This window comes from Poromitra crassiceps (genome assembly GCF_964638095.1).
Source record: "Poromitra crassiceps genome assembly, chromosome: 5".
Taxonomy (NCBI): domain Eukaryota; kingdom Metazoa; phylum Chordata; class Actinopteri; order Beryciformes; family Melamphaidae; genus Poromitra; species Poromitra crassiceps.
The window spans coordinates 36,159,918-36,173,561 of record NC_139642.1 but is presented as its reverse complement, the minus strand read 5'-3'; the positions used below and the strand labels follow the sequence as shown (position 1 = coordinate 36,173,561).

The 13,644-nt window shown below is 45.4% G+C and overlaps 1 pseudogene across 1 annotated transcript; it reads left to right on the top strand.

Moving 5' to 3' along the window:
* The first annotated feature begins 1,164 nt into the window (after positions 1-1,164).
* On the top strand, positions 1,165-2,280 carry LOC310776445 (outer mitochondrial transmembrane helix translocase pseudogene; annotated as a pseudogene). Its single transcript has one exon. The product of its transcript is annotated as an outer mitochondrial transmembrane helix translocase pseudogene (transcript).
* Positions 2,281-13,644: the final 11,364 nt, after the last annotated feature.

Sequence of the window (13,644 nt, the reverse complement as noted above, 5' to 3'; positions counted from 1 at the left end):
GTTGTATAGCCTCTGAGTGGATCCCTCTGCCTACATCATGTTGTATATAGCCTCTGAGTGGATCCCTCTGCCTACATCATGTTTTATAGCCTCTGAGTGGATCCCTCTGTCTACATCATGTTTTATAGCCTCTGAGTGGATCCCTCTGCCTACATCATGTTTTATAGCCTCTGAGTGGATCCCTCTGTCTACATCATGTTGTATAGCCTCTGAGTGGATCCCTCTGCCTACATCATGTTGTATAGCCTCTGAGTGGATCCCTCTGCCTACATCATGTTTTATAGCCTCTGAGTGGATCCCTCTGTCTACATCATGTTGTATAGCCTCTGAGTGGATCCCTCTGCCTACATCATGTTGTATAGCCTCTGAGTGGATCCCTCTGACTACATCATGTTTTATAGCCTCTGAGTGGATCCCTCTGCCTACATCATGTTTTATAGCCTCTGAGTGGATCCCTCTGTCTACATCATGTTGTATAGCCTCTGAGTGGATCCCTCTGCCTACATCATGTTGTATAGCCTCTGAGTGGATCCCTCTGCCTACATCATGTTTTATAGCCTCTGAGTGGATCCCTCTGCCTACATCATGTTGTATAGCCTCTGAGTGGATCCCTCTGCCTACATCATGTTGTATAGCCTCTGAGTGGATCCCTCTGCCTACATCATGTTGTATAGCCTGAGTGGATCCCTCTGCCTACATCATGTTTTATAGCCTCTGAGTGGATCCCTCTGCCTACATCATGTTTTATAGCCTCTGAGTGGATCCCTCTGCCTACATCATGTTGTATAGCCTCTGAGTGGATCCCTCTGCCTACATCATGTTTTATAGCCTCTGCGTGGATCCCTCTGCCTACATCATGTCTCCAAAATTTGCCACAACACTTTTCAGGGGTCTGGAATGAATTTGGTGATACAGCGATATTTTATGTATTTTAGGCCTTCACAGAGCCATTGTAACATCATCAGCACTCAGTGATGACGTCATCAGTGATGTCACTCGAGCAAGACTACGTCATCAGTGATGTCAGTCGAGAATTGTGATCTCATCAGTGATTTATGACATCACAGATGATGTCACAATTCTTGATCACAGCCAAGCCAATCAAGCCTGAACCTGCAACATGTGACTCAGGGAGCAGCACCACCGATGGAGAACACAACCGGGATGTGCCGCTCTGCTGGATGGGACACCCTGGTGAAGGAGCTCCCTGCGTTCAGCCTGGCTCTGGAACGTAGCGAGGTGATTGGTCTGTTGTTCCGCATCACCATCTTCGGTGCCGTCGCATACTTTGGCATCAAGTGGATGGTGGACGCCATCGACCCCACACACAAGAGGAAGCTATGGGCAAAGAAACAGGCAGAGAAGTTGATGCGTCAGATTGGAGTTCAGAACGTCAAGCTGTGTAAATATGAGATGAGCATCGCAGCTCACCTGGTCGACCCGCTCAGCATGCAGACCAGATGGAGAGATATAGCTGGTCTGGATGAAGTGATCACAGAGCTGAAAAACACGGTCATCTTCCCGGTCCAGAAGAGACACATGTTCCAGACTTCCAGACTGCTGCAGCCTCCTAAAGGTGTGCTGCTGTACGGGCCGCCCGGCTGCGGGAAGACGCTGATTGCCAAGGCGATGGCCAAGGAAGCGGGGTTCCGCTTCATTAACCTGCAGCTGTCCACACTGAAGGACAAGTGGTATGGCGAATCACAGAAGCTCGCCACCGCCGTCTTCACGCTGGCCGCCAAGCTGCAGCCCACCATCATCTTCATCGACGAGATAGACTCCTTCCTGAGTCGTCGCTCCAGCTCGGACCACGAGGCCACGGCCATGATGAAGGCTCAGTTCATGAGTCTGTGGGACGGCCTGGACACTGACTCCCACTGCCAGGTCATCATATTGGGAGCCACTAATCGTCCTCAGGAGCTGGACTCTGCTATTCTGAGAAGAATGCCAAGCAGGTTCCACATAAGGCATCCTAGTCAGTATCAGAGAGAGCAGATCCTCCGGCTGATCCTGGAGGGTGAGAGTGTGGATCTGTCAGTCGACCTCAGCGACCTCGCCAAGGAAACAGACGGTTTCTCAGGAAGTGACCTCAGAGAGATGTGTCGCGACGCCGCACTGCTCTGCGTCCGGGACTTCATCCACACACAGACCAACGACAGCCCCTCAGAGGATGTGATTCGTCCGATCCAGCAGTGTGATCTGCAGAAAGCTATGAGTAAGATGAAGAAGTCCAAAACAGCTGAAGGTCAGAGCACCCTGCTGCACGCCCCGCTCGACTGAGCATGCTCACACACACACACACACGCACAAAAGAAACAATACAGTACACCGTAGACATTTATGCCAGAATGTTTTTTTTTCAAAGGTAATTTGATTTGACCAACTGTAATGCTGAATATCGTCGCTGTCAGGCGGCAACCTCGTATCTCCAAAACCGCAACCGAAATGAAAAAAAAAATCTTATACATGTATGGTCAGTTACTCACTGCATGTGTTATTACATTATTAATATCTTACCTGAATAAGCTCAAAATGGTGTTACAAGATTATCTTTCTGACTTCGAGGCACTTTTTCCGGGCACACAGCCGCTCGCCTTCCGGAGCACACAGCCACACGCACATACCTCCAGACGGCTCTTCCAGCAGCGACCTCCAGCCTGCTCCCAAGCCGAATTTCCTGTTTCCCGGTATGCCTCATTTTCGGGATAAATATTAAACCCTAGTATCGGGTCCACAGCGCTGGAACCCCGACAGAGGTGGTACTAAAAGTAGCATGACTCAACTCAACCCCGACTCAACCCGGGCTGTCCCGGTTTTTGACCAGTGAAATGCTACAAAAAAGCGAGTCGAGCCGGGTGTGGCCGAGTTAATACCAGCGGTGGAAATGAGCCATCTGAACCCTCTTGGGGGCACACAGCCTTTCGCTAACGCTAACATCAGTCCCATCAGAAACCACTTCGATCTGCATAGTTTAAATTAGTTTGCAGCCCAGGGATAATTCGAAAATATTTTTTTTTATCTATTTACGTCAGACGAAGTCAGAAATAAACAAAACAAAGTCAGAAATACATAAACAGTTATGTTCGGTTCTGGTCTGCCGTGTCTACTTTGCGGGTATTTCCTCCTGCCTGGCTGCCTCGAGGTGGAGGCAGGGACGGAGCTCAGAGGTTTTGTCCACAGTTTGAGGGCGAATGGATTTACGAGACTTAGTCACAAGATCGTTTTAATGCTTTTGTGACATCCATAAAAGCAGTCACATTTTGTTTTATGGTATAGGCTAAATTAATTAAATTTTACACCTATGTAGTTGCTTTGAACACTTGGGTTAATATAGTGTTTCTAGTTTACACCACAGGGAGGCGCTGTCGCATCCACAGCGTGATGTAGGAAACGGAACCTGACGTCACCTCAGACTTGACTGAGCAGACTCAGAGGACAACATCACCTAATCTCCCTGTCTCGTGTTTCCCCCCGTTTTCCCTGTTAAATAAAGGTCACCCTACAATTATTATTATCTGAATACAGAGCCCAATGCCTTGGGACTTGTAACACTTTTCCACTGGTTAAATTTGGTAAAACCCACAGACAGACGTGAAGGGTGACCAATGCCATTGATTTATGACAAAAACATCTAAATGTGAAAAAATGGACATACCCACCCGACAGCGACGATAGCCTATGCAAAATGTTGTAGTTGCAAATGCTGAGATGATTCTGGAACTATTTTTTTGTGTGACTGCGTCCATTTTCTTTATTGCCTCCAGAGTCTCCACCCTAGAAATCGAGCGCGTGTAGCGCATGAGATTGCTAGTTACAGAAATTGGCATGTAATTTGTAATCAGTAACTGACTACATTTCAAAGTAATCTGACCCAACTCTGACTACAGGGATGGGGGCGTATCTATCGACTGAAGTCCTCTATTGCTATCAGTAGGTATCAACTTAAGGGTACTGGTATTGTAATTTTTTAAAACAATACCCAGCCCTAACACGCTCTCCCTCCCTCTCTCTCACACACACACACACACACACCTGAATGCACAGGCAGACACACACATGCAGTAAACTCACACACACATTGCTATGCGTACACACACACACACACCTTCAGTCTGGTGTGTATCAGCTATTTGTGCCATCAGGTTTGTGTATATTTCTGTTGACATATGTGTAGCAGTCAGCTGTAACTGTTTTTGCCAGGCAGCTGGCTGCTGGTCTACTGTCTGAAGGAGCCTAATCACTCAAGACAGACTTTCCACTTGCATCGGAAATCTGTGGGCAGGCTCCGTGAAAAGCCCAATAACAGCACTCGTACTGTAGGGGGTGAGTCAACCAGTGTGTAGTCAAACTGACCATTAAGCCCCCTTCACACATGATAAGCGTTGTGCACCTTTCTCAATGCGAGGTAACAGCAGTTACAAGCAGCAATGCAATGCCAACTCAGTTGGCTCAAGGAGCCAACTGCTTGGCTCAAGGACCTTGCATTCGCTAAATAAATAAAATGCGAGGTAGAGCGGAGCGCAAATCTGCAGGACGAGAGGCGAGCAGCAACAGCGCGAGCACCGGCTATCTTCTTTTCCTCCTCTGATTGGTTGTGCTCATGAAAGGTCAGCGACAAGTAGCTCAGATCATCAGTAGGGAACTTTACCATCAGGGTGCAGCAACCGGTAGCAACAAGCTAGCATTGTTGTTGTTGTTTGATTGCAAGGCAAAAACAAACTGTTTAAAAAAGAGAACGAGCGTCGAGCCAACACGCTAAAGGTCCTTTCACAAGTTTAATGATCATCTGGTCAGCAGCAGCAACAAACGTTTCAGCCAACAGACCATCTTCAGTGTTCAACGCTTCAACCCTGAGGTGGTTTGCTTGCAGAGCGGGAAGTGCTACACTGCTGCTGCCTGGAGCATAGACCACACCAGCTAACGTTCTGTGAAAAACGTCCACACAGGCGCTGTCATTTTCTCCCTCTACTGCTGAGACCCAGGCGCATCTGTGCCGTCATGAGCGCGCAAGAACATTCTCTGCTGCCAAGGCAAAACAAAGCCAACAAGTGTCTAACGTTTCGACACTGTCTTCATCAGAGTCAAAATGGACAGACATGAAGCAACTGGTTATATATAGTCAACCTAAACCAGGTGTGAACTCCCTATTGGATAATACTAGTGCTCCAGTCCCTCAGTCCCTCCTTTGTTTCCTGGAAGTTTGCTGTCCTCAAACTGAGAAGCACCTGATTCAGCTGCATGATGCATGGAGAACCCTTTTTCTACTAAACAAAGCCAAGTTGGCTTCGTATTATCGGCTCTTATTTATCAGCTAACATTTACTTATCGGAATAATAAATAACGTAAAATGGCCATATTGGCCGATAATTTATCGGTTCGATAAATATCGTGCATCCCTAGTGTACCTATAACGATGACATCACAGTGTACTTTTAATTATGACATCACAGTGTACCTTTGACCCTGTGTTAGTTATTGATGTCAGTGAAGCAGTGCCACCAAGACAAATTCAAGTGCATTTATTGTACTTGGCAAATAAAGTGAATCTGGTTCCGTTTTGTAACACAGCACATGCCCCCCCTCTCCCTCTCTCTCAGTGTGTCTCCTTGGCTGCTGTTTGAAGTGAAAATAGCTCCTCAGATAGATTCCTTCATGTTCAGAAATGTGATGGTCGAAGATTCAGCCAGAGGCCAGAACAGAGCTGCACCTCCACAAATAAACCAACCCTCTGCTGCTTATGTAAGGAGGTGGAGAGGCTAGGGGGTGAGACGAGGGCTGGCTGGCTGTGTGTGTGTGTGTGTGTGTGTGTGTGTGTGTGTAATGAGAGTAGGCTAATCGCAATTTCTATCTCCCACCTATGCAGATGTGTATTGAGTAGTGTGGTATGTGAGAAAGATAGTTTGTGCATAATGTGTGTGTGTGTGTGCGCGTGTGTTGCATGTCTCCACACCTCTGGTCCTGCAGGAGTGTTTCCACACAGTGGAAGCAGGCCAGCATCTCCAGTTGTCCAGAGTCCACACCAACAGAGATGAAAGACTTCATACAGGCCAGAGCGTTTTCAGGACAACCAGCGTACATCTGGGTGTCCTGAAAACAACTCCTGTACAGACTGTGCAGACTAATGCAGCTCCATTCCCAGTGGAGCTAGTAGGTAGGCCTTGTTCACACTGCCCACCCAAATTGGATTTCTGGCATATATCAGATTGGAGTTGGATTGATTTGATCACGTCTTTTTAGTCTTTTTTATTTTATTTTTTTATGATTTCCCCCCATCTTCTCCCAAATTGTACTTGGTCAATTCCCCCTACTGCCCTGGTCGCTGCCCCACCCCCTCTGCCGCTCTGGGAAGATCCGTAAACACACATATGCTTCCTCTGATACATGTGCAGTTGCCAGCCACTTCTTTTCACCCGACAGCGGGGAGCTTCACCGGCAGGACATAGCACGTGGGAGGATCACGCTATTCCCACCAGTTCCCTTCCGCCCCGAACAGGTGCCCCGATCAACCAGAGGAGGCGCTAGTGTAGCGACCAGGACACATACCCTCATTCCGGGCTTCCCACCCGCAGACACAGCCAATCAATCGTGCCTGTATGAATGCCCGACCAACCCTCGTGTTGGTAGGCAGGGAATCTACTGCTACACTACCTGGATGCCCGATTTGATCAAGTCGGAACAGTTTGAAACCCATAAAGGAAACTCCCGCACACCATCTCGCTTACTGCTTGGAGAAATTTAATGGTACGACATTTCTATTCTATTCTATTCATCAGATAGATGGAAACGGCATAACCCCAGATCCAAGTCAAGTCTATTTGTATAGCACATTTCATACAGAGGCAATTCAAAGTGCTTCACATAAAATGGTTAGCCAGCCATATACTAGGATTTTCTTTGTTTGTATCAGTGCCAGAGCTCAGATTGTACCGCTGTATGACACGGTGTGTGTGGGTGCAAAAGGTTTAGAGGCACAGTTTACTTTCTTGCATTTTTCTGTTGGTTTGTTTATGTTCAATTACAAGTGAACCAGGGCTTGTAAACAAGAGACAAGTGGACTCACAAGCAGCTTGTTGCTTGTTTGGTGGTGGTGCTGGTGGTGCTGGGGGGGTGAAGGGGGCTGTAGCTGACATGCCTGCGCTCTTTGTTAGTTTGCGGTTGTCGGTCAGCTTGAATAGTTTGCTATTCTTTTTTATCAAGGTTTTCCCCCCGGATTTGAGGTCGTTTCCTCTACTGTAGTTTGTTGGATTATGTTCTCCCTCCTAATTGACTGCACTGCGGTTCTCTTGTTAGATAACAATCATGTTCAGGCATGTCAGTGCCATTATCTGGTGCCACCAGTTCAAATGGTGTTGGTCTCACCTGGACAACCTGAACTAAAGGAGTAAAGGAGGAGGAGCTCCAGAGTTTGAAGAAACCGCTCCAAACAAACCATTATGAGCCAAAAACTCACATTTGTAATAAAGACAATTCTCTGAGCTCTTGGTCTGATGAGTAAATAAACTCAAAAAATCCATTGTCATCCAGTTCAAAACAAGGATCACATTGACATGTTGAAGGTACAAAGGATTTCAGCCAGCAGCAACACAATGAACTATATGGTATTTGATATGACAGTGTAAACTTGTAATTTTCTAATAATCGCCTCAATACTTTATTTCACTTCATTTTTTGAGAGATAACTCAATATCATTATTTCATCATGGTAATTCAATTGAAAGAAGATAAATGATAATACTGAATTATTGCCCATGGGCTAATTCGAAAATCTTACAAACATGATCAGTGCTTACAACCACTCCCACAGCAGCACAGATGCTTTATGTTGGAGGACAAGTGCTCTGTTGCTGTGGTGTTTATGTAACATCAGCCAAGGTAAACCTACAGTATATCAAGTGAGTCTTATGTGAATGGGTGAAACTCTACAGGACGTCCAGCAGACAAACCCCTCGGCCGCTCCCCTGTTATCCAGCACTGCCCCATACATCAACACGTTGCTCAACGGGTCGTCGGCAGCGGCTCGGACTTCCTGGTGGGACGAAGAATAGGCCGTTAAGACACACTCCGCATTCCTGACCTCCCTGATCTCCTCCTCGCCTCCACTCCCTCTTTCAGACTGTCTTCACCTTTCCTCATTTCTCTCTATACCTCTATCCCTTTCTGGTGTTTCTATACTGCCTCTGCTCCCTCTCTAAAGCCCCTTTCTAGGGATGTCACAATATATCGTCCCACAATATATCGCGATATCCAAACGTGACAATATGTATCGTTGAGATGAAATCTAATATCGTGAGAAAAAGAAGGTGCACATGGTGGCACTGATCTGCATCTGATTGCATGCTCGCTCTCCTTTTCATTGCTTTGTTTGTACAGACGAGGGACGTTACAGACATGGAGGACTTACAAATCGATTGCAAAAAAATATTGTTAAAATATCATATCGTATCATTATCGTAATATCGTGTATCGTATTGTATCGTGAACTGAGTGTATCGTGACACCCCAACACGTTCTCACTCCGAGCACGTAGCATATTGACACTTTGTCCCATCCCTTATGCGCCACTTGTTACTAACATGGTACCCTTGAGCGACCCATGAAACGACTTGGGCTTTCCGACTAAACTCAATGCAAACCCATAGAAGTCATCTTTGACGCTTATGGCAACTGCTCCCCCATTAGCCTAACTGCTCCCCCAATAGTCAACTGCTCCCCCATTAGCGTCTGGGGGGAGGTTAGGTTTAGGCGTGGGGGGTGGGAGAGGTTAGGTTTAGGGTCTGGGGGAGGTTAGGTTTAGGCATGGGGGTGGGAGAGGTTAGGGTTAGGGTCTGGGGGAGGTTAGGTTTAGGCATGGGGGTGGGAGAGGTTAGGTTTAGGGTTAGGGTCTGGGAGAGGTTAGCTCCTCCAGACCCTAATGGGGGAGCAGTTGACTAATGGGGGAGCAGTTAGGCTAATGGGGGAGCAGTTAGGCTAATGGGGGAGCAGTTGCCATAAGCGTCAAAGATGACTTCTATGGGTTTGCATTGAGTTTAGTCGGAAAGCCCAAGTCGTTTCATGTGTCGCTCAAGGGTACCATGTTAGTAACAAGCGACACACAAGGGACGGGACAAAGCGTCAATATGCTACGTGCTCGGAGTGAGAACGGGTTGGACACCCCTACCCCTTTCACATAGAGGAGGTTTTCTGGGGTATCGGCAAATGCACGTCCGTCAAAACTCTGTCAATAGTTGGGTTTCCATCCAAGTGTATCGCAAATTTGAACAGAATTTTCAGAAAATCGGCAAAAGAAAATGCGACATAATGTGCGTTTCCATCCACTGCTATTATGTGAATTATAGAGTTGTCAATCACCTGGTGTTTGAGGCCGTCTGCCTGCTGCTCTGCTGCTAGACCCCATAGGCTATGCATCGTCTTGCAGGCAGGCAGCGACCAACCTCTATTAAACACATTACATTATTAATTTAAAGTTTCTTGATGATCTACAAAGGTACATAGACCATAAGATGCAATTTCTGGATTACCAGGTGCCACTCTTCAACTGGACAAGCATAACGTTATAATCCACGGAGCAATTCTAGAAGTGAGTCGCATTGACATTAATCCCAGTCTTCTTGTTTAAACACACGACGACGGTCTAAAAATTGTAGACTACTGCTTATTTACCATTTTTAAGTGTACCTACATGTACTAGTAGGCTGCACTGACATGTCAACATGAAATTACATGGTTTTTGAATTGAGCGACAACGGAAGATTTGCTTAATCTGTTTCCACTGCATTTATCGCATTTACCATTTATTAAACTTTTTTGCAATATTTGGAGTTTTTGTTTCGCATTTTGCAGCGTTTCCACTCAGGTTTTCAGTGCGCAAATTGAAAATTTGCATAAAAACAGGTGGATGGAAACCCAACTAGTGTTGTGATCCATTGTTCTGTCCATTTATGTTGCCTTGTGGAAAAATGCTTACCCTACCCTATTAAAAAAATGCTACCCCTGTTAAAGGGGACACTCGTGGGTACCCATAGAACCCATTTTCATTCAGATATCTTAAGGTGAGAGGTCATGTGACCCCTTTAAAAATCCCTTGCCCAAAATTAGCGTACATTTTGAATGTTATTTAGCCCGCTTCCCAACAAGCTAGCATGACATGATTGGTACCAATGGAGACCATATAGCAGGATCTTCACTCTAGCTGAGCTGAGCCCACTACAGCCATTTGATTTGTATCACTCTGACATCGGGAGATTAACGAAAGAAATTACCAATCGGGCGCACAGCGGGAGAAACGGTTAAAAGAGAGTCCCATGAAAATCTGGAGTGTTGGCAGGTATGAACCACTGAGATTGCAGGATTGTTCTAGTGGTGTCCAGCGACTATCTGTCAAGAAAACGTTCACAGATGACATACTGTATGAGACACACAGATGACATACTGTATGACATACTGTATGACACACAGATGACATACTGTATGAGACACACAGATGACATACTGTATGAGACACAGATGACATACTGTATGACACACAGATGACATAATGTATGAGACACACAGATGACATACTGTATGAGACACACAGATGACATACTGTATGACACACAGATGACATACTGTATGACACACAGATGACATACTGTATGACACACACAGATGACATACTGTATGACACACACAGATGACATACTGTATGACACACACAGATGACATACTGTATGAGACACACAGATGACATACTGTATGAGACACACAGATGACATACTGTATGAGACACAGATGACATACTGTATGAGACACACAGATGACATACTGTATGACACACAGATGACATACTGTATGACACACACAGATGACATACTGTATGAGACACACAGATGACATACTGTATGACACACAGATGACATACTGTATGAGACACACAGATGACATACTGTATGACACACACAGATGACATACTGTATGAGACACACAGATGACATACTGTATGACACACAGATGACATACTGTATGACACACACAGATGACATACTGTATGAGACACACAGATGACATACTGTATGACACACACAGATGACATACTGTATGACACACAGATGACATACTGTATGACACACAGATGACATACTGTATGACACACAGATGACATACTGTATGACACACACAGATGACATACTGTATGACACACACAGATGACATACTGTATGACACACACAGATGACATATTGTATGACACACACAGATGACATACTGTATGAGACACACAGATGACATACTGTATGACACACAGATGACATACTGTATGAGACACACAGATGACATACTGTATGAGACACACAGATGACATACTGTATGACACACAGATGTCATACTGTATGAGACACACAGATGACATACTGTATGAGACACACAGATGACATACTGTATGAGACACACAGATGACATACTGTATGACACACAGATGACATACTGTATGAGACACACAGATGACATACTGTATGACACACAGATGACATACTGTATGACACACAGATGACATACTGTATGACACACAGATGACATACTGTATGACAGACATACTGTATGACACACAGATGACATACTGTATGACACACAGATGACATACTGTATGAGACACAGATTACATACTGTATGACACACAGATGACATACTGTATGACAGACATACTGTATGACACACAGATGACATACTGTATGACACACAGATGACATACTGTATGACACACAGATGACATACTGTATGACACACAGATGACATACTGTATGACACACAGATGACATATTGTATGACACACAGATGACATACTGTATGACACACAGATGACATATTGTATGACACACAGATGACATACTGTATGAGACACACAGATGACATACTGTATGACACACAGATGACATACTGTATGAGACACACAGATGACATACTGTATGAGACACACAGATGACATACTGTATGAGACACACAGATGACATACTGTATGAGACACACAGATGACATACTGTATGACACACACAGATGACATACTGTATGACACACAGATGACATACTGTATGACACACAGATGACATACTGTATGGACCTGGATAGGTGAGACGAGGCTGGATGTTTCCTTTCAGGTACGTGATAGAAGACGTCGCTTGGTTTTAGAAGAATGGCAGATGAAGAGTTCCTGTGTTCCCCCTACTATTATTACTGTTTCATATTAATCGGCTGCTCCACTCGGATGTCTATAGAATGTTTTAAACCTGATCATAGCCTACCGAAACTATACATCAGGTTTCACCAAGTAATAACCTAATCATAGCCAACCAGAGCTGGAGAATAGGTCATTAAAACCCCACTTTGGCCAGCCATAGCTATAAATACAAAAACCATTGCCCTCACGCCTACAAACAACAACATAGGATGTTCTCCATATGAGCGGCAGGGCGACAGCGCCCACTAACCAGGTTCTCAGACAAACCAGGAGTGGGGCCACGGGAGGTGTGATTGAACCGCCCCCCCCGGGCCACGCCCGCCCCACAAAACGTGCCATTGTCCCCCCGGCAAAGCTGGCCTTGCGCCTTGTTGAAAAATGTCAAGAAGATTTCTGGGTCAAGCTGCATGTTTGAAAGGAGCTTATCTCTTTTTCTCACACTTCATCTCTCTCTATCTTTCTGCCTGATATTGTTATGAAACTGTGTCTGGTGTTATTAATTGACGTTTGCATTATCCCACACAACATCTTGGCAGACACTGGTGTCAGTGTTTCCCACAGGATTTTGAGTATTTGTGGTGGGGGACCGCAGACCCCCTAGTAAAATGCATGAATTTGGTGTACTTTGAGAAAGCTTAAGAGCCAAATTAAAAGGCTAGATCTATGAAGAACATGTCATCATTACTGTGCTGTGGGTTTATAATGACAAACTGAATTCTCCCTATAGGTCAGGGATACTCAACTTGCTTTGCCACTTTCGTGAAATGATAGAAGGCGAGGGGCCAGTTAATAAACAAACAATATACATTTTTCTGTAGCGGATTGTAGGTTTTTGGGGTGTCAGCCGAAGTTTAGGCTGACAATGTTGTGCACACCGGATAGTAAGTTAGGTTAAGTTAGTTAGGTTAATTACATACATAAGTGCCTGGGTAGCGAGCAGATGGCGGTATTTGACAATTTAGCAGCTAAATCATAGATTATTGAAAGATATTCCATATTCCAGACTGAAATGCTAACAGAAGTATTGGCCAGAATGACATGAACATTTGGACACTTATTCAGCGGGTATCTTGCATGTTGCGTTCAGGTACTGACTGTAAAAAAAAAAAAAAAAAGGGGGGGGGGGGGCTTGGTCAAAATCCTTTTGTGCGCCACAAATTCCTTTATGTATGGGAAACACTGGGTGTGTTAACTGAACACCAAACACACGCGCGCGCGCAGTGTTGTATACTGTTCAAGTCAATAGTATGACTGCCATAAAGTCATATCCAATCCCATTACAAGCATCACCTGAAATAATGTACAAAATCAGGCGGTTACCGACAGCCCACCCCCACACACAGACAGGCCCCCACCCCCCACACACAGATAGCCGCACACCCCCCACACACAGAGAACCCCCCACCCCTACACACAACAGCCCCCCCCCACACAGA